This window comes from Labrus bergylta, chromosome 13 (assembly GCF_963930695.1).
Source record: "Labrus bergylta chromosome 13, fLabBer1.1, whole genome shotgun sequence".
Taxonomy (NCBI): Eukaryota; Metazoa; Chordata; class Actinopteri; order Labriformes; family Labridae; genus Labrus; species Labrus bergylta.
In genome coordinates, this window is record NC_089207.1 from 7,055,367 (window position 1) to 7,075,512 (window position 20,146).

A 20,146-nucleotide genomic window follows, 5' to 3' on the forward strand; every position below is an offset into this window, starting at 1 on the left:
TATTCCCAGGCGGTCTCCCATCCAAGTACTAACCAGGCCAGTTTTGAAAGAGGGAAGTTAATCTTCACGGAATCGGTTTGTTCAATGTGTTTATCAGACGTTTGAACGTTCAGTTTGCCCGCAAGTCGTGAAACAAGTCTTAAAAACAAGCTGCAAGTCTTTAGTTAACTCCCAGCGTCAAAGTATTGCTGAATCTAGTAAGATTAAGTGTAAGTCTATCCATAGGCCCACACGTTTGAGTAGAAAAGTAATAAAATCAACTAGGTCATAGTCACTTGCTCTAATTTTGGCGAGGTGTTACTTTAAACCTAAGTATGTATAAATAACCCTTTAACAACCTGTTCATTCACTTACGGCCATACCACCCTGAACACGCCCGATCTCGTCCGATCTCGGAAGCTAAGCAGGGTCGGGCCTGGTTAGTACTTGGATGGGAGACCGCCTGGGAATACCAGGTGCTGTAAGCTTTTAATACCTCCTTTAGCCAGAAGAGGGCGCTGTTGCCTCACTAGTGGAGAAAGGACTGAGAGAAACAGGCCAGTGGAAAATGAAACATGATTTTATTTGGCAGTCTGTCCTCTCTTTTTTTTTTGTTGTTGCAATTTTCATCAATGTTTTCAGTGAGTATTAATACATATTACGCTCTCTGGAGGCTGTTTTCAAAGTTCAGTTTTACATTCAAAAAGTACATGTAGCCTACTTACGTAAGGACTACTGCATTAACATATTTTAATTACTTGTACTTAGGTTACTCTTTACTTCCCCACAACACTCTGGTAGCCATATTATACATTTGATTCAACTGGAAATATTCACCATCATTATAAATGTTTTCACATCAATAATAAACATTTACACCAAATCAGGAATTATTATAAATGATTACTATTAAGATTGAATTTAAAAAAAACCTGCAAACAAGTGATGCTTACTTATCAATCAATATTTTTTCAGAATCAATTGACGATTTTTCAGAAGTTGACCATTTTGCATCGTCACTTTTACTGTGGATTTATTAAGGTTTTCAATACTGCAAACTTGTGAACAGTGAACAGCAGAAATAAGTTTAAATGTTGCATTAAGGCACACAAGATTTAGGATTATTATAGTAGCCTAAGCAGTGATTGATTAAGATATAAGGGACAACTCGAAATTATGTTTTTATCACCACTTACTTGTTTTGAGGTAATCTTGAATGACAAATGAATAAATCAGCCATTGCAATGTTTCATGTAGAAATCATAACCCTGTGGGGCATACATATTTGATCCCCTCACATTCTCCATTGTAACTAATCATTAAAAAAAACAATCCTCCATTAGGAATCACAAAGGAACACTTACTAATTATATGAAAATTCATAATTATTACAATCAGTCCCTATATATGCTATAGATGATCCCCAATCAAAATTCAGTGTAAGCTACTTTGTAGGAAAGTAGAAGCAATGATAGACAAATAAAAAAAGAACTGCAGTGCATAGCAGGAGGTTACAGCGCCCCCTGCTGGCTGAAGCAGGTATTAAAAGCTTACAGCACCTGGTATTCCCAGGCGGTCTCCCATCCAAGTACTAACCAGGCCAGTTTTGAAAGAGGGAAGTTAATCTTCACGGAATCGGTTTGTTCAATGTGTTTATCAGACGTTTGAACGTTCAGTTTGCCCGCAAGTCGTGAAACAAGTCTTAAAAACAAGCTGCAAGTCTTTAGTTAACTCCCAGCGTCAAAGTATTGCTGAATCTAGTAAGATTAAGTGTAAGTCTATCCATAGGCCCACACGTTTGAGTAGAAAAGTAATAAAATCAACTAGGTCATAGTCACTTGCTCTAATTTTGGCGAGGTGTTACTTTAAACCTAAGTATGTATAAATAACCCTTTAACAACCTGTTCATTCGCTTACGGCCATACCACCCTGAACACGCCCGATCTCGTCCGATCTCGGAAGCTAAGCAGGGTCGGGCCTGCTTAGTACTTGGATGGGAGACCGCCTGGGAATACCAGGTGCTGTAAGCTTTTAATACCTCCTTTAGCCAGAAGAGGGCGCTGTTGCCTCACTAGTGGAGAAAGGACTGAGAGAAACAGGCCAGTGGAAAATGAAACATGATTTTATTTGGCAGTCTGTCCTCTCTTTTTTTTTTGGTGTTGCAATTTTCATCAATGTTTTCAGTGAGTATTAATACATATTACGCTCTCTGGAGGCTGTTTTCAAAGTTCAGTTTTACATTCAAAAAGTACATGTAGCCTACTTAAGTAAGGACTACTGCATTAACATATTTTAATTACTTGTACTTAGGTTACTCTTTACTTCCCCACAACACTCTGGTAGCCATATTATACATTTGATTCAACTGGAAATATTCACCATCATTATAAATGTTTTCACATCAATAATAAACATTTACACCAAATCAGGAATTATTATAAATGATTACTATTAAGATTGAATTTAAAAAAAACCTGCAAACAAGTGATGCTTACTTATCAATCAATATTTTTTCAGAATCAATTGACGATTTTTCAGAAGTTGACCATTTTGCATCGTCACTTTTACTGTGGATTTATTAAGGTTTTCAATACTGCAAACTTGTGAACAGTGAACAGCAGAAACAAGTTTAAATGTTGCATTAAGGCACACAAGATTTAGGATTATTATAGTAGCCTAAGCAGTGATTGATTAAGATATAAGGGACAACTCGAAATTATGTTTTTATCACCACTTACTTGTTTTGAGGTAGTCTTGAATGACAAATGAATAAATCAGCCATTGCAATGTTTCATGTAGAAATCATAACCCTGTGGGGCATACATATTTGATCCCCTCACATTCTCCATTGTAACTAATCATTAAAAAAAACAATCCTCCATTAGGAATCACAAAGGAACACTTACTAATTATATGAAAATTCATAATTATTACAATCAGTCCCTATATATGCTATAGATGATCCCCAATCAAAATTCAGTGTAAGCTACTTTGTAGGAAAGTAGAAGCAATGATAGACAAATAAAAAAAGAACTGCAGTGCATAGCAGGAGGTTACAGCGCCCCCTGCTGGCTGAAGCAGGTATTAAAAGCTTACAGCACCTGGTATTCCCAGGCGGTCTCCCATCCAAGTACTAACCAGGCCAGTTTTGAAAGAGGGAAGTTAATCTTCACGGAATCGGTTTGTTCAATGTGTTTATCAGACGTTTGAACGTTCAGTTTGCCCGCAAGTCGTGAAACAAGTCTTAAAAACAAGCTGCAAGTCTTTGGTTAACTCCCAGCGTCAAAGTATTGCTGAATCTAGTAAGATTAAGTGTAAGTCTATCCATAGGCCCACACGTTTGAGTAGAAAAGTAATAAAATCAACTAGGTCATAGTCACTTGCTCTAATTTTGGCGAGGTGTTACTTTAAACCTAAGTATGTATAAATAACCCTTTAACAACCTGTTCATTCGCTTACGGCCATACCACCCTGAACACGCCCGATCTCGTCCGATCTCGGAAGCTAAGCAGGGTCGGGCCTGGTTAGTACTTGGATGGGAGACCGCCTGGGAATACCAGGTGCTGTAAGCTTTTAATACCTCCTTTAGCCAGAAGAGGGCGCTGTTGCCTCACTAGTGGAGAAAGGACTGAGAGAAACAGGCCAGTGGAAAATGAAACATGATTTTATTTGGCAGTCTGTCCTCTCTTTTTTTTTTGTTGTTGCAATTTTCATCAATGTTTTCAGTGAGTATTAATACATATTACGCTCTCTGGAGGCTGTTTTCAAAGTTCAGTTTTACATTCAAAAAGTACATGTAGCCTACTTAAGTAAGGACTACTGCATTAACATATTTTAATTACTTGTACTTAGGTTACTCTTTACTTCCCCACAACACTCTGGTAGCCATATTATACATTTGATTCAACTGGAAATATTCACCATCATTATAAATGTTTTCACATCAATAATAAACATTTACACCAAATCAGGAATTATTATAAATGATTACTATTAAGATTGAATTTAAAAAAAACCTGCAAACAAGTGATGCTTACTTATCAATCAATATTTTTTCAGAATCAATTGACGATTTTTCAGAAGTTGACCATTTTGCATCGTCACTTTTACTGTGGATTTATTAAGGTTTTCAATACTGCAAACTTGTGAACAGTGAACAGCAGAAATAAGTTTAAATGTTGCATTAAGGCACACAAGATTTAGGATTATTATAGTAGCCTAAGCAGTGATTGATTAAGATATAAGGGACAACTCGAAATTATGTTTTTATCACCACTTACTTGTTTTGAGGTAATCTTGAATGACAAATGAATAAATCAGCCATTGCAATGTTTCATGTAGAAATCATAACCCTGTGGGGCATACATATTTGATCCCCTCACATTCTCCATTGTAACTAATCATTAAAAAAAACAATCCTCCATTAGGAATCACAAAGGAACACTTACTAATTATATGAAAATTCATAATTATTACAATCAGTCCCTATATATGCTATAGATGATCCCCAATCAAAATTCAGTGTAAGCTACTTTGTAGGAAAGTAGAAGCAATGATAGACAAATAAAAAAAGAACTGCAGTGCATAGCAGGAGGTTACAGCGCCCCCTGCTGGCTGAAGCAGGTATTAAAAGCTTACAGCACCTGGGATTCCCAGGCGGTCTCCCATCCAAGTACTAACCAGGCCAGTTTTGAAAGAGGGAAGTTAATCTTCACGGAATCGGTTTGTTCAATGTGTTTATCAGACGTTTGAACGTTCAGTTTGCCCGCAAGTCGTGAAACAAGTCTTAAAAACAAGCTGCAAGTCTTTAGTTAACTCCCAGCGTCAAAGTATTGCTGAATCTAGTAAGATTAAGTGTAAGTCTATCCATAGGCCCACACGTTTGAGTAGAAAAGTAATAAAATCAACTAGGTCATAGTCACTTGCTCTAATTTTGGCGAGGTGTTACTTTAAACCTAAGTATGTATAAATAACCCTTTAACAACCTGTTCATTCGCTTACGGCCATACCACCCTGAACACGCCCGATCTCGTCCGATCTCGGAAGCTAAGCAGGGTCGGGCCTGCTTAGTACTTGGATGGGAGACCGCCTGGGAATACCAGGTGCTGTAAGCTTTTAATACCTCCTTTAGCCAGAAGAGGGCGCTGTTGCCTCACTAGTGGAGAAAGGACTGAGAGAAACAGGCCAGTGGAAAATGAAACATGATTTTATTTGGCAGTCTGTCCTCTCTTTTTTTTTTGGTGTTGCAATTTTCATCAATGTTTTCAGTGAGTATTAATACATATTACGCTCTCTGGAGGCTGTTTTCAAAGTTCAGTTTTACATTCAAAAAGTACATGTAGCCTACTTAAGTAAGGACTACTGCATTAACATATTTTAATTACTTGTACTTAGGTTACTCTTTACTTCCCCACAACACTCTGGTAGCCATATTATACATTTGATTCAACTGGAAATATTCACCATCATTATAAATGTTTTCACATCAATAATAAACATTTACACCAAATCAGGAATTATTATAAATGATTACTATTAAGATTGAATTTAAAAAAAACCTGCAAACAAGTGATGCTTACTTATCAATCAATATTTTTTCAGAATCAATTGACGATTTTTCAGAAGTTGACCATTTTGCATCGTCACTTTTACTGTGGATTTATTAAGGTTTTCAATACTGCAAACTTGTGAACAGTGAACAGCAGAAACAAGTTTAAATGTTGCATTAAGGCACACAAGATTTAGGATTATTATAGTAGCCTAAGCAGTGATTGATTAAGATATAAGGGACAACTCGAAATTATGTTTTTATCACCACTTACTTGTTTTGAGGTAGTCTTGAATGACAAATGAATAAATCAGCCATTGCAATGTTTCATGTAGAAATCATAACCCTGTGGGGCATACATATTTGATCCCCTCACATTCTCCATTGTAACTAATCATTAAAAAAAACAATCCTCCATTAGGAATCACAAAGGAACACTTACTAATTATATGAAAATTCATAATTATTACAATCAGTCCCTATATATGCTATAGATGATCCCCAATCAAAATTCAGTGTAAGCTACTTTGTAGGAAAGTAGAAGCAATGATAGACAAATAAAAAAAGAACTGCAGTGCATAGCAGGAGGTTACAGCGCCCCCTGCTGGCTGAAGCAGGTATTAAAAGCTTACAGCACCTGGTATTCCCAGGCGGTCTCCCATCCAAGTACTAACCAGGCCAGTTTTGAAAGAGGGAAGTTAATCTTCACGGAATCGGTTTGTTCAATGTGTTTATCAGACGTTTGAACGTTCAGTTTGCCCGCAAGTCGTGAAACAAGTCTTAAAAACAAGCTGCAAGTCTTTGGTTAACTCCCAGCGTCAAAGTATTGCTGAATCTAGTAAGATTAAGTGTAAGTCTATCCATAGGCCCACACGTTTGAGTAGAAAAGTAATAAAATCAACTAGGTCATAGTCACTTGCTCTAATTTTGGCGAGGTGTTACTTTAAACCTAAGTATGTATAAATAACCCTTTAACAACCTGTTCATTCGCTTACGGCCATACCACCCTGAACACGCCCGATCTCGTCCGATCTCGGAAGCTAAGCAGGGTCGGGCCTGGTTAGTACTTGGATGGGAGACCGCCTGGGAATACCAGGTGCTGTAAGCTTTTAATACCTCCTTTAGCCAGAAGAGGGCGCTGTTGCCTCACTAGTGGAGAAAGGACTGAGAGAAACAGGCCAGTGGAAAATGAAACATGATTTTATTTGGCAGTCTGTCCTCTCTTTTTTTTTTGTTGTTGCAATTTTCATCAATGTTTTCAGTGAGTATTAATACATATTACGCTCTCTGGAGGCTGTTTTCAAAGTTCAGTTTTACATTCAAAAAGTACATGTAGCCTACTTAAGTAAGGACTACTGCATTAACATATTTTAATTACTTGTACTTAGGTTACTCTTTACTTCCCCACAACACTCTGGTAGCCATATTATACATTTGATTCAACTGGAAATATTCACCATCATTATAAATGTTTTCACATCAATAATAAACATTTACACCAAATCAGGAATTATTATAAATGATTACTATTAAGATTGAATTTAAAAAAAACCTGCAAACAAGTGATGCTTACTTATCAATCAATATTTTTTCAGAATCAATTGACGATTTTTCAGAAGTTGACCATTTTGCATCGTCACTTTTATTGTGGATTTATTAAGGTTTTCAATACTGCAAACTTGTGAACAGTGAACAGCAGAAACAAGTTTAAATGTTGCATTAAGGCACACAAGATTTAGGATTATTATAGTAGCCTAAGCAGTGATTGATTAAGATATAAGGGACAACTCGAAATTATGTTTTTATCACCACTTACTTGTTTTGAGGTAATCTTGAATGACAAATGAATAAATCAGCCATTGCAATGTTTCATGTAGAAATCATAACCCTGTGGGGCATACATATTTGATCCCCTCACATTCTCCATTGTAACTAATCATTAAAAAAAACAATCCTCCATTAGGAATCACAAAGGAACACTTACTAATTATATGAAAATTCATAATTATTACAATCAGTCCCTATATATGCTATAGATGATCCCCAATCAAAATTCAGTGTAAGCTACTTTGTAGGAAAGTAGAAGCAATGATAGACAAATAAAAAAAGAACTGCAGTGCATAGCAGGAGGTTACAGCGCCCCCTGCTGGCTGAAGCAGGTATTAAAAGCTTACAGCACCTGGTATTCCCAGGCGGTCTCCCATCCAAGTACTAACCAGGCCAGTTTTGAAAGAGGGAAGTTAATCTTCACGGAATCGGTTTGTTCAATGTGTTTATCAGACGTTTGAACGTTCAGTTTGCCCGCAAGTCGTGAAACAAGTCTTAAAAACAAGCTGCAAGTCTTTGGTTAACTCCCAGCGTCAAAGTATTGCTGAATCTAGTAAGATTAAGTGTAAGTCTATCCATAGGCCCACACGTTTGAGTAGAAAAGTAATAAAATCAACTAGGTCATAGTCACTTGCTCTAATTTTGGCGAGGTGTTACTTTAAACCTAAGTATGTATAAATAACCCTTTAACAACCTGTTCATTCGCTTACGGCCATACCACCCTGAACACGCCCGATCTCGTCCGATCTCGGAAGCTAAGCAGGGTCGGGCCTGGTTAGTACTTGGATGGGAGACCGCCTGGGAATACCAGGTGCTGTAAGCTTTTAATACCTCCTTTAGCCAGAAGAGGGCGCTGTTGCCTCACTAGTGGAGAAAGGACTGAGAGAAACAGGCCAGTGGAAAATGAAACATGATTTTATTTGGCAGTCTGTCCTCTCTTTTTTTTTTGTTGTTGCAATTTTCATCAATGTTTTCAGTGAGTATTAATACATATTACGCTCTCTGGAGGCTGTTTTCAAAGTTCAGTTTTACATTCAAAAAGTACATGTAGCCTACTTAAGTAAGGACTACTGCATTAACATATTTTAATTACTTGTACTTAGGTTACTCTTTACTTCCCCACAACACTCTGGTAGCCATATTATACATTTGATTCAACTGGAAATATTCACCATCATTATAAATGTTTTCACATCAATAATAAACATTTACACCAAATCAGGAATTATTATAAATGATTACTATTAAGATTGAATTTAAAAAAAACCTGCAAACAAGTGATGCTTACTTATCAATCAATATTTTTTCAGAATCAATTGACGATTTTTCAGAAGTTGACCATTTTGCATCGTCACTTTTACTGTGGATTTATTAAGGTTTTCAATACTGCAAACTTGTGAACAGTGAACAGCAGAAATAAGTTTAAATGTTGCATTAAGGCACACAAGATTTAGGATTATTATAGTAGCCTAAGCAGTGATTGATTAAGATATAAGGGACAACTCGAAATTATGTTTTTATCACCACTTACTTGTTTTGAGGTAATCTTGAATGACAAATGAATAAATCAGCCATTGCAATGTTTCATGTAGAAATCATAACCCTGTGGGGCATACATATTTGATCCCCTCACATTCTCCATTGTAACTAATCATTAAAAAAAACAATCCTCCATTAGGAATCACAAAGGAACACTTACTAATTATATGAAAATTCATAATTATTACAATCAGTCCCTATATATGCTATAGATGATCCCCAATCAAAATTCAGTGTAAGCTACTTTGTAGGAAAGTAGAAGCAATGATAGACAAATAAAAAAAGAACTGCAGTGCATAGCAGGAGGTTACAGCGCCCCCTGCTGGCTGAAGCAGGTATTAAAAGCTTACAGCACCTGGGATTCCCAGGCGGTCTCCCATCCAAGTACTAACCAGGCCAGTTTTGAAAGAGGGAAGTTAATCTTCACGGAATCGGTTTGTTCAATGTGTTTATCAGACGTTTGAACGTTCAGTTTGCCCGCAAGTCGTGAAACAAGTCTTAAAAACAAGCTGCAAGTCTTTAGTTAACTCCCAGCGTCAAAGTATTGCTGAATCTAGTAAGATTAAGTGTAAGTCTATCCATAGGCCCACACGTTTGAGTAGAAAAGTAATAAAATCAACTAGGTCATAGTCACTTGCTCTAATTTTTGCGAGGTGTTACTTTAAACCTAAGTATGTATAAATAACCCTTTAACAACCTGTTCATTCGCTTACGGCCATACCACCCTGAACACGCCCGATCTCGTCCGATCTCGGAAGCTAAGCAGGGTCGGGCCTGGTTAGTACTTGGATGGGAGACCGCCTGGGAATACCAGGTGCTGTAAGCTTTTAATACCTCCTTTAGCCAGAAGAGGGCGCTGTTGCCTCACTAGTGGAGAAAGGACTGAGAGAAACAGGCCAGTGGAAAATGAAACATGATTTTATTTGGCAGTCTGTCCTCTCTTTTTTTTTTGTTGTTGCAATTTTCATCAATGTTTTCAGTGAGTATTAATACATATTACGCTCTCTGGAGGCTGTTTTCAAAGTTCAGTTTTACATTCAAAAAGTACATGTAGCCTACTTAAGTAAGGACTACTGCATTAACATATTTTAATTACTTGTACTTAGGTTACTCTTTACTTCCCCACAACACTCTGGTAGCCATATTATACATTTGATTCAACTGGAAATATTCACCATCATTATAAATGTTTTCACATCAATAATAAACATTTACACCAAATCAGGAATTATTATAAATGATTACTATTAAGATTGAATTTAAAAAAAACCTGCAAACAAGTGATGCTTACTTATCAATCAATATTTTTTCAGAATCAATTGACGATTTTTCAGAAGTTGACCATTTTGCATCGTCACTTTTACTGTGGATTTATTAAGGTTTTCAATACTGCAAACTTGTGAACAGTGAACAGCAGAAACAAGTTTAAATGTTGCATTAAGGCACACAAGATTTAGGATTATTATAGTAGCCTAAGCAGTGATTGATTAAGATATAAGGGACAACTCGAAATTATGTTTTTATCACCACTTACTTGTTTTGAGGTAATCTTGAATGACAAATGAATAAATCAGCCATTGCAATGTTTCATGTAGAAATCATAACCCTGTGGGGCATACATATTTGATCCCCTCACATTCTCCATTGTAACTAATCATTAAAAAAAACAATCCTCCATTAGGAATCACAAAGGAACACTTACTAATTATATGAAAATTCATAATTATTACAATCAGTCCCTATATATGCTATAGATGATCCCCAATCAAAATTCAGTGTAAGCTACTTTGTAGGAAAGTAGAAGCAATGATAGACAAATAAAAAAAGAACTGCAGTGCATAGCAGGAGGTTACAGCGCCCCCTGCTGGCTGAAGCAGGTATTAAAAGCTTACAGCACCTGGGATTCCCAGGCGGTCTCCCATCCAAGTACTAACCAGGCCAGTTTTGAAAGAGGGAAGTTAATCTTCACGGAATCGGTTTGTTCAATGTGTTTATCAGACGTTTGAACGTTCAGTTTGCCCGCAAGTCGTGAAACAAGTCTTAAAAACAAGCTGCAAGTCTTTAGTTAACTCCCAGCGTCAAAGTATTGCTGAATCTAGTAAGATTAAGTGTAAGTCTATCCATAGGCCCACACGTTTGAGTAGAAAAGTAATAAAATCAACTAGGTCATAGTCACTTGCTCTAATTTTGGCGAGGTGTTACTTTAAACCTAAGTATGTATAAATAACCCTTTAACAACCTGTTCATTCACTTACGGCCATACCACCCTGAACACGCCCGATCTCGTCCGATCTCGGAAGCTAAGCAGGGTCGGGCCTGGTTAGTACTTGGATGGGAGACCGCCTGGGAATACCAGGTGCTGTAAGCTTTTAATACCTCCTTTAGCCAGAAGAGGGCGCTGTTGCCTCACTAGTGGAGAAAGGACTGAGAGAAACAGGCCAGTGGAAAATGAAACATGATTTTATTTGGCAGTCTGTCCTCTTTTTTTTTGTTGCAATTTTCATCAATGTTTTCAGTGAGTATTAATACATATTACGCTCTCTGGAGGCTGTTTTCAAAGTTCAGTTTTACATTCAAAAAGTACATGTAGCCTACTTACGTAAGGACTACTGCATTAACATATTTTAATTACTTGTACTTAGGTTACTCTTTACTTCCCCACAACACTCTGGTAGCCATATTATACATTTGATTCAACTGGAAATATTCACCATCATTATAAATGTTTTCACATCAATAATAAACATTTACACCAAATCAGGAATTATTATAAATGATTACTATTAAGATTGAATTTAAAAAAAACCTGCAAACAAGTGATGCTTACTTATCAATCAATATTTTTTCAGAATCAATTGACGATTTTTCAGAAGTTGACCATTTTGCATCGTCACTTTTACTGTGGATTTATTAAGGTTTTCAATACTGCAAACTTGTGAACAGTGAACAGCAGAAATAAGTTTAAATGTTGCATTAAGGCACACAAGATTTAGGATTATTATAGTAGCCTAAGCAGTGATTGATTAAGATATAAGGGACAACTCGAAATTATGTTTTTATCACCACTTACTTGTTTTGAGGTAATCTTGAATGACAAATGAATAAATCAGCCATTGCAATGTTTCATGTAGAAATCATAACCCTGTGGGGCATACATATTTGATCCCCTCACATTCTCCATTGTAACTAATCATTAAAAAAAACAATCCTCCATTAGGAATCACAAAGGAACACTTACTAATTATATGAAAATTCATAATTATTACAATCAGTCCCTATATATGCTATAGATGATCCCCAATCAAAATTCAGTGTAAGCTACTTTGTAGGAAAGTAGAAGCAATGATAGACAAATAAAAAAAGAACTGCAGTGCATAGCAGGAGGTTACAGCGCCCCCTGCTGGCTGAAGCAGGTATTAAAAGCTTACAGCACCTGGGATTCCCAGGCGGTCTCCCATCCAAGTACTAACCAGGCCAGTTTTGAAAGAGGGAAGTTAATCTTCACGGAATCGGTTTGTTCAATGTGTTTATCAGACGTTTGAACGTTCAGTTTGCCCGCAAGTCGTGAAACAAGTCTTAAAAACAAGCTGCAAGTCTTTAGTTAACTCCCAGCGTCAAAGTATTGCTGAATCTAGTAAGATTAAGTGTAAGTCTATCCATAGGCCCACACATTTGAGTAGAAAAGTAATAAAATCAACTAGGTCATAGTCACTTGCTCTAATTTTGGCGAGGTGTTACTTTAAACCTAAGTATGTATAAATAACCCTTTAACAACCTGTTCATTCGCTTACGGCCATACCACCCTGAACACGCCCGATCTCGTCCGATCTCGGAAGCTAAGCAGGGTCGGGCCTGGTTAGTACTTGGATGGGAGACCTCCTGGGAATACCAGGTGCTGTAAGCTTTTAATACCTCCTTTAGCCAGAAGAGGGCGCTGTTGCCTCACTAGTGGAGAAAGGACTGAGAGAAACAGGCCAGTGGAAAATGAAACATGATTTTATTTGGCAGTCTGTCCTCTCTTTTTTTTTTGTTGTTGCAATTTTCATCAATGTTTTCAGTGAGTATTAATACATATTACGCTCTCTGGAGGCTGTTTTCAAAGTTCAGTTTTACATTCAAAAAGTACATGTAGCCTACTTACGTAAGGACTACTGCATTAACATATTTTAATTACTTGTACTTAGGTTACTCTTTACTTCCCCACAACACTCTGGTAGCCATATTATACATTTGATTCAACTGGAAATATTCACCATCATTATAAATGTTTTCACATCAATAATAAACATTTACACCAAATCAGGAATTATTATAAATGATTACTATTAAGATTGAATTTAAAAAAAACCTGCAAACAAGTGATGCTTACTTATCAATCAATTGACGATTTTTCAGAAGTTGACCATTTCGCATCGTCACTTTTACTGTGGATTTATTAAGGTTTTCAATCCTGCAAACTTGTGAACAGTGAACAGCAGAAATAAGTTTAAATGTTGCATTAAGGCACACAAGATTTAGGATTATTATAGTAGCCTAAGCAGTGATTGATTAAGATACAAGGGACAACTCGAAATTATGTTTTTATCACCACTTACTTGTTTTGAGGTAATCTTGAATGACAAATGAATAAATCAGCCATTGCAATGTTTCATGTAGAAATCATAACCCTGTGGGGCATACATATTTGATCCCCTCACATTCTCCATTGTAACTAATCATTAAAAAAACAATCCTCCATTAGGAATCACAAAGGAACACTTACTAATTATATGAAAATTCATAATTATTACAATCAGTCCCTATATATGCTATAGATGATCCCCAATCAAAATTCAGTGTAAGCTACTTTGTAGGAAAGTAGAAGCAATGATAGACAAATAAAAAAAGAACTGCAGTGCATAGCAGGAGGTTACAGCGTCCCCTGCTGGCTGAAGCAGGTATTAAAAGCTTACAGCACCTGGGATTCCCAGGCGGTCTCCCATCCAAGTACTAACCAGGCCAGTTTTGAAAGAGGGAAGTTAATCTTCACGGAATCGGTTTGTTCAATGTGTTTATCAGACGTTTGAACGTTCAGTTTGCCCGCAAGTCGTGAAACAAGTCTTAAAAACAAGCTGCAAGTCTTTAGTTAACTCCCAGCGTCAAAGTATTGCTGAATCTAGTAAGATTAAGTGTAAGTCTATCCATAGGCCCACACGTTTGAGTAGAAAAGTAATAAAATCAACTAGGTCATAGTCACTTGCTCTAATTTTGGCGAGGTGTTACTTTAAACCTAAGTATGTATAAATAACCCTTTAACAACCTGTTCATTCACTTACGGCCATACCACCCTGAACACGCCCGATCTCGTCCGATCTCGGAAGCTAAGCAGGGTCGGGCCTGGTTAGTACTTGGATGGGAGACCGCCTGGGAATACCAGGTGCTGTAAGCTTTTAATACCTCCTTTAGCCAGAAGAGGGCGCTGTTGCCTCACTAGTGGAGAAAGGACTGAGAGAAACAGGCCAGTGGAAAATGAAACATGATTTTATTTGGCAGTCTGTCCTCTTTTTTTTTGTTGCAATTTTCATCAATGTTTTCAGTGAGTATTAATACATATTACGCTCTCTGGAGGCTGTTTTAAAGGTTCAGTTTTACATTCAAAAAGTACATGTAGCCTACTTACGTAAGGACTACTGCATTAACATATTTTAATTACTTGTACTTAGGTTACTCTTTACTTCCCCACAACACTCTGGTAGCCATATTATACATTTGATTCAACTGGAAATATTCACCATCATTATAAATGTTTTCACATCAATAATAAACATTTACACCAAATCAGGAATTATTATAAATGATTACTATTAAGATTGAATTTAAAAAAAACCTGCAAACAAGTGATGCTTACTTATCAATCAATTGACGATTTTTCAGAAGTTGACCATTTCGCATCGTCACTTTTACTGTGGATTTATTAAGGTTTTCAATCCTGCAAACTTGTGAACAGTGAACAGCAGAAATAAGTTTAAATGTTGCATTAAGGCACACAAGATTTAGGATTATTATAGTAGCCTAAGCAGTGATTGATTAAGATACAAGGGACAACTCGAAATTATGTTTTTATCACCACTTACTTGTTTTGAGGTAATCTTGAATGACAAATGAATAAATCAGCCATTGCAATGTTTCATGTAGAAATCATAACCCTGTGGGGCATACATATTTGATCCCCTCACATTCTCCATTGTAACTAATCATTAAAAAAACAATCCTCCATTAGGAATCACAAAGGAACACTTACTAATTATATGAAAATTCATAATTATTACAATCAGTCCCTATATATGCTATAGATGATCCCCAATCAAAATTCAGTGTAAGCTACTTTGTAGGAAAGTAGAAGCAATGATAGACAAATAAAAAAAGAACTGCAGTGCATAGCAGGAGGTTACAGCGTCCCCTGCTGGCTGAAGCAGGTATTGAAAGCTTACAGCACCTGGGATTCCCAGGCGGTCTCCCATCCAAGTACTAACCAGGCCAGTTTTGAAAGAGGGAAGTTAATCTTCACGGAATCGGTTTGTTCAATGTGTTTATCAGACGTTTGAACGTTCAGTTTGCCCGCAAGTCGTGAAACAAGTCTTAAAAACAAGCTGCAAGTCTTTAGTTAACTCCCAGCGTCAAAGTATTGCTGAATCTAGTAAGATTAAGTGTAAGTCTATCCATAGGCCCACACGTTTGAGTAGAAAAGTAATAAAATCAACTAGGTCATAGTCACTTGCTCTAATTTTGGCGAGGTGTTACTTTAAACCTAAGTATGTACAAATAACCCTTTAACAACCTGTTCATTTGCTTACGGCCATACCACCCTGAACACGCCCGATCTCGTCCGATCTCGGAAGCTAAGCAGGGTCGGGCCTGGTTAGTACTTGGATGGGAGACCGCCTGGGAATACCAGGTGCTGTAAGCTTTTAATACCTCCTTTAGCCAGAAGAGGGCGCTGTTGCCTCACTAGTGGAGAAAGGACTGAGAGAAACAGGCCAGTGGAAAATGAAACATGATTTTATTTGGCAGTCTGTCCTCTTTTTTTTTGTTGCAATTTTCATCAATGTTTTCAGTGAGTATTAATACATATTACGCTCTCTGGAGGCTGTTTTCAAAGTTCAGTTTTACATTCAAAAAGTACATGTAGCCTACTTACGTAAGGACTACTGCATTAAAATATTTTAATTACTTGTACTTAGGTTACTCTTTACTTCCCCACAACACTCTGGTAGCCATATTATACATTTGATTCAACTGGAAATATTCACCATCATTATAAATGTTTTCACATCAATAATAAACATTTACACCAAATCAGGAATTATTATAAATGATTACTATTAAGATTGAATTTAAAAAAAACCTGCAAACAAGTGATGCTTACTTATCAATCAATTGACGATTTTTCAGAAGTTGACCATTTCGCATCGTCACTTTTACTGTGGATTTATTAAGGTTTTCAATCCTGCAAACTTGTGAACAGTGAACAGCAGAAATAAGTTTAAATGTTGCATTAAGGCACACAAGATTTAGGATTATTATAGTAGCCTAAGCAGTGATTGATTAAGATACAAGGGACAACTCGAAATTATGTTTTTATCACCACTTACTTGTTTTGAGGTAATCTTGAATGACAAATGAATAAATCAGCCATTGCAATGTTTCATGTAGAAATCATAACCCTGTGGGGCATACATATTTGATCCCCTCACATTCTCCATTGTAACTAATCATTAAAAAAACAATCCTCCATTAGGAATCACAAAGGAACACTTACTAATTATATGAAAATTCATAATTATTACAATCAGTCCCTATATATGCTATAGATGATCCCCAATCAAAATTCAGTGTAAGCTACTTTGTAGGAAAGTAGAAGCAATGATAGACAAATAAAAAAAGAACTGCAGTGCATAGCAGGAGGTTACAGCGTCCCCTGCTGGCTGAAGCAGGTATTGAAAGCTTACAGCACCTGGGATTCCCAGGCGGTCTCCCATCCAAGTACTAACCAGGCCAGTTTTGAAAGAGGGAAGTTAATCTTCACGGAATCGGTTTGTTCAATGTGTTTATCAGACGTTTGAACGTTCAGTTTGCCCGCAAGTCGTGAAACAAGTCTTAAAAACAAGCTGCAAGTCTTTAGTTAACTCCCAGCGTCAAAGTATTGCTGAATCTAGTAAGATTAAGTGTAAGTCTATCCATAGGCCCACACGTTTGAGTAGAAAAGTAATAAAATCAACTAGGTCATAGTCACTTGCTCTAATTTTGGCGAGGTGTTACTTTAAACCTAAGTATGTATAAATAACCCTTTAACAACCTGTTCATTCGCTTACGGCCATACCACCCTGAACACGCCCGATCTCGTCCGATCTCGGAAGCTAAGCAGGGTCGGGCCTGATTAGTACTTGGATGGGAGACCGCCTGGGAATACCAGGTGCTGTAAGCTTTTAATACCTCCTTTAGCCAGAAGAGGGCGCTGTTGCCTCACTAGTGGAGAAAGGACTGAGAGAAACAGGCCAGTGGAAAATGAAACATGATTTTATTTGGCAGTCTGTCCTCTTTTTTTTTGTTGCAATTTTCATCAATGTTTTCAGTGAGTATTAATACATATTACGCTCTCTGGAGGCTGTTTTCAAAGTTCAGTTTTACATTCAAAAAGTACATGTAGCCTACTTACGTAAGGACTACTGCATTAACATATTTTAATTACTTGTACTTAGGTTACTCTTTACTTCCCCACAACACTCTGGTAGCCATATTATACATTTGATTCAACTGGAAATATTCACCATCATTATAAATGTTTTCACATCAATAATAAACATTTACACCAAATCAGGAATTATTATAAATGATTACTATTAAGATTGAATTTAAAAAAAACCTGCAAACAAGTGATGCTTACTTATCAATCAATTGACGATTTTTCAGAAGTTGACCATTTCGCATCGTCACTTTTACTGTGGATTTATTAAGGTTTTCAATCCTGCAAACTTGTGAACAGTGAACAGCAGAAATAAGTTTAAATGTTGCATTAAGGCACACAAGATTTAGGATTATTATAGTAGCCTAAGCAGTGATTGATTAAGATACAAGGGACAACTCGAAATTATGTTTTTATCACCACTTACTTGTTTTGAGGTAATCTTGAATGACAAATGAATAAATCAGCCATTGCAATGTTTCATGTAGAAATCATAACCCTGTGGGGCATACATATTTGATCCCCTCACATTCTCCATTGTAACTAATCATTAAAAAAACAATCCTCCATTAGGAATCACAAAGGAACACTTACTAATTATATGAAAATTCATAATTATTACAATCAGTCCCTATATATGCTATAGATGATCCCCAATCAAAATTCAGTGTAAGCTACTTTGTAGGAAAGTAGAAGCAATGATAGACAAATAAAAAAAGAACTGCAGTGCATAGCAGGAGGTTACAGCGCCCCCTGCTGGCTGAAGCAGGTATTAAAAGCTTACAGCACCTGGGATTCCCAGGCGGTCTCCCATCCAAGTACTAACCAGGCCAGTTTTGAAAGAGGGAAGTTAATCTTCACGGAATCGGTTTGTTCAATGTGTTTATCAGACGTTTGAACGTTCAGTTTGCCCGCAAGTCGTGAAACAAGTCTTAAAAACAAGCTGCAAGTCTTTAGTTAACTCCCAGCGTCAAAGTATTGCTGAATCTAGTAAGATTAAGTGTAAGTCTATCCATAGGCCCACACGTTTGAGTAGAAAAGTAATAAAATCAACTAGGTCATAGTCACTTGCTCTAATTTTGGCGAGGTGTTACTTTAAACCTAAGTATGTACAAATAACCCTTTAACAACCTGTTCATTCACTTACGGCCATACCACCCTGAACACGCCCGATCTCGTCCGATCTCGGAAGCTAAGCAGGGTCGGGCCTGGTTAGTACTTGGATGGGAGACCGCCTGGGAATACCAGGTGCTGTAAGCTTTTAATACCTCCTTTAGCCAGAAGAGGGCGCTGTTGCCTCACTAGTGGAGAAAGGACTGAGAGAAACAGGCCAGTGGAAAATGAAACATGATTTTATTTGGCAGTCTGTCCTCTTTTTTTTTGTTGCAATTTTCATCAATGTTTTCAGTGAGTATTAATACATATTACGCTCTCTGGAGGCTGTTTTCAAAGTTCAGTTTTACATTCAAAAAGTACATGTAGCCTACTTACGTAAGGACTACTGCATTAACATATTTTAATTACTTGTACTTAGGTTACTCTTTACTTCCCCACAACACTCTGGTAGCCATATTATACATTTGATTCAACTGGAAATATTCACCATCATTATAAATGTTTTCACATCAATAATAAACATTTACACCAAATCAGGAATTATTATAAATGATTACTATTAAGATTGAATTTAAAAAAAACCTGCAAACAAGTGATGCTTACTTATCAATCAATTGACGATTTTTCAGAAGTTGACCATTTCGCATCGTCACTTTTACTGTGGATTTATTAAGGTTTTCAATCCTGCAAACTTGTGAACAGTGAACAGCAGAAATAAGTTTAAATGTTGCATTAAGGCACACAAGATTTAGGATTATTATAGTAGCCTAAGCAGTGATTGATTAAGATACAAGGGACAACTCGAAATTATGTTTTTATCACCACTTACTTGTTTTGAGGTAATCTTGAATGACAAATGAATAAATCAGCCATTGCAATGTTTCATGTAGAAATCATAACCCTGTGGGGCATACATATTTGATCCCCTCACATTCTCCATTGTAACTAATCATTAAAAAAAACAATCCTCCATTAGGAATCACAAAGGAACACTTACTAATTATATGAAAATTCATAATTATTACAATCAGTCCCTATATATGCTATAGATGATCCCCAATCAAAATTCAGTGTAAGCTACTTTGTAGGAAAGTAGAAGCAATGATAGACAAATAAAAAAAGAACTGCAGTGCATAGCAGGAGGTTACAGCGTCCCCTGCTGGCTGAAGCAGGTATTAAAAGCTTACAGCACCTGGGATTCCCAGGCGGTCTCCCATCCAAGTACTAACCAGGCCAGTTTTGAAAGAGGGAAGTTAATCTTCACGGAATCGGTTTGTTCAATGTGTTTATCAGACGTTTGAACGTTCAGTTTGCCCGCAAGTCGTGAAACAAGTCTTAAAAACAAGCTGCAAGTCTTTAGTTAACTCCCAGCGTCAAAGTATTGCTGAATCTAGTAAGATTAAGTGTAAGTCTAT

At 36.9% G+C, this 20,146-nt stretch overlaps 13 non-coding genes across 13 annotated transcripts; all 13 read left to right on the forward strand.

The window, feature by feature from the left end:
• The first annotated feature begins 348 nt into the window (after window positions 1–348).
• On the forward strand, window positions 349–467 carry LOC136181448 (5S ribosomal RNA). The gene has a single exon (XR_010667795.1). It is a non-coding gene; the product is annotated as a 5S ribosomal RNA (ribosomal RNA).
• A 1,423-nt stretch (window positions 468–1,890) lies between these two features.
• Window positions 1,891–2,009, forward strand: LOC136181610 (5S ribosomal RNA). Its single transcript, XR_010667957.1, has one exon. It is a non-coding gene; the product is annotated as a 5S ribosomal RNA (ribosomal RNA).
• Window positions 2,010–3,432: 1,423 nt separating this feature from the next.
• LOC136181603 (5S ribosomal RNA) lies at window positions 3,433–3,551 on the forward strand. Its single transcript, XR_010667950.1, has one exon. It is a non-coding gene; the product is annotated as a 5S ribosomal RNA (ribosomal RNA).
• Window positions 3,552–4,974: 1,423 nt separating this feature from the next.
• Window positions 4,975–5,093, forward strand: LOC136181611 (5S ribosomal RNA). Its single transcript, XR_010667958.1, has one exon. It is a non-coding gene; the product is annotated as a 5S ribosomal RNA (ribosomal RNA).
• Window positions 5,094–6,516: 1,423 nt separating this feature from the next.
• LOC136181615 (5S ribosomal RNA) lies at window positions 6,517–6,635 on the forward strand. Its single transcript, XR_010667962.1, has one exon. It is a non-coding gene; the product is annotated as a 5S ribosomal RNA (ribosomal RNA).
• A 1,423-nt stretch (window positions 6,636–8,058) lies between these two features.
• LOC136181626 (5S ribosomal RNA) lies at window positions 8,059–8,177 on the forward strand. Its single transcript, XR_010667973.1, has one exon. It is a non-coding gene; the product is annotated as a 5S ribosomal RNA (ribosomal RNA).
• Window positions 8,178–9,600: 1,423 nt separating this feature from the next.
• Window positions 9,601–9,719, forward strand: LOC136181636 (5S ribosomal RNA). Its single transcript, XR_010667983.1, has one exon. It is a non-coding gene; the product is annotated as a 5S ribosomal RNA (ribosomal RNA).
• Window positions 9,720–11,142: 1,423 nt separating this feature from the next.
• LOC136181449 (5S ribosomal RNA) lies at window positions 11,143–11,261 on the forward strand. The gene has a single exon (XR_010667796.1). It is a non-coding gene; the product is annotated as a 5S ribosomal RNA (ribosomal RNA).
• Window positions 11,262–12,678: 1,417 nt separating this feature from the next.
• On the forward strand, window positions 12,679–12,797 carry LOC136182236 (5S ribosomal RNA). Its single transcript, XR_010668554.1, has one exon. It is a non-coding gene; the product is annotated as a 5S ribosomal RNA (ribosomal RNA).
• A 1,405-nt stretch (window positions 12,798–14,202) lies between these two features.
• On the forward strand, window positions 14,203–14,321 carry LOC136181451 (5S ribosomal RNA). Its single transcript, XR_010667798.1, has one exon. It is a non-coding gene; the product is annotated as a 5S ribosomal RNA (ribosomal RNA).
• A 1,399-nt stretch (window positions 14,322–15,720) lies between these two features.
• LOC136181647 (5S ribosomal RNA) lies at window positions 15,721–15,839 on the forward strand. The gene has a single exon (XR_010667994.1). It is a non-coding gene; the product is annotated as a 5S ribosomal RNA (ribosomal RNA).
• Window positions 15,840–17,238: 1,399 nt separating this feature from the next.
• LOC136181360 (5S ribosomal RNA) lies at window positions 17,239–17,357 on the forward strand. Its single transcript, XR_010667709.1, has one exon. It is a non-coding gene; the product is annotated as a 5S ribosomal RNA (ribosomal RNA).
• A 1,399-nt stretch (window positions 17,358–18,756) lies between these two features.
• LOC136181452 (5S ribosomal RNA) lies at window positions 18,757–18,875 on the forward strand. The gene has a single exon (XR_010667799.1). It is a non-coding gene; the product is annotated as a 5S ribosomal RNA (ribosomal RNA).
• The last annotated feature ends 1,271 nt before the right edge of the window (window positions 18,876–20,146 follow it).